Here is a 1,198-nt window from a genome sequence, read left to right on the forward strand (position 1 = left end):
TAATGTCTCTGTAAAGCACTTTGAATCACCTTGTTGTTGAATTGTGCTATACAAATAAACTTGCCTTGCCTTGCCTTGCCTATACTGTATGTAAACACATGAAAATATTAAAGAAGTATCATATTTTATATATAATGAAGTGAAGATCTCAAGGACCACTGGATACCTACACTCACTTAGCAGATATACACTAATCTAATGTGATACTTGACTTTTTAAAACCACGTGAGCCTATAATTCATGATGTCCAGAAAAGCAAAAGAAGAAAAAAAAAAGCACCATAGTTTCATTATTCTTCCAACAGAGGGCACTACGCCATTGTAGAAAAGTTTACTATGTTCAGTTGATAACTTTTAAGTCCTGGAAAGAATAATGAGATTTAAGTTGAGAAAGAAAAACAAGACTGTGGTTTATGAAACTCATTTTTATTTTAGGCTGGTGGCTTATTCCTTTATACCTTTGATCTGGGACTCTGCAGTGGTCTAATGTCAGACCCCTTAAGACAAAGTTTTGCACCTTTAATTTGGATGCGATCCTTCCTCAAACTAGTTACTGGAGTTGGCTTTAAAACACAAAGGAATAACTTAAAAGTGTAAATCAAGAGGTTATTGTTTACAGAAAAGTTGGCCTGTAATTTCTTTTTCAAATAAAATGTTGTGTGTCATTTTATTGGATTAATAAAAGATTTTTTTAATTTATTTGCTTATTACCACTTGTGATTTCTGTTTTTTAATAAAATGCGACATATTAGAGTTATCTGTTACAAACATAAAGACCTGGATTTACTATATTTCCACTGTATTCATGAGATCTTATTTAATGCAAAGAAAAAGTAAAAGCTACAAGTGTGGAAATGTGAACATGGACTGATAAGCTGGATTGTGTCACATCACAGCGATATAACTGAGTCACCTGAGCAGAGAAAATCTGTAACATTTCCAGTTAGTTACTTTTTTCTGCAATATGTTTAATGAGCTGATGATATGGACTAAAAATTCACATTTTATAAGACACTGAATGATTAAGATTTGACACATAGCGTGCATGTGGGCATAATTTCTGGCACAAATGAAGCCTCGTAGCTTAGAATTTTGATTCGTCCAAATTGGTTTGATAATTGGTGTTCGCTCGCTCTGCGGTAGAGTATCACTTCCTGTTCCTGCTCAAACACAGTGGTGTTTCTGAGTAGCTTATTTGC

Source organism: Pundamilia nyererei, unplaced genomic scaffold (assembly GCF_000239375.1).
Source record: "Pundamilia nyererei isolate P.nyererei 1_Seehausen unplaced genomic scaffold, PunNye1.0 scaffold00004, whole genome shotgun sequence".
In the NCBI taxonomy this organism is placed as follows: Eukaryota; Metazoa; Chordata; class Actinopteri; order Cichliformes; family Cichlidae; genus Pundamilia; species Pundamilia nyererei.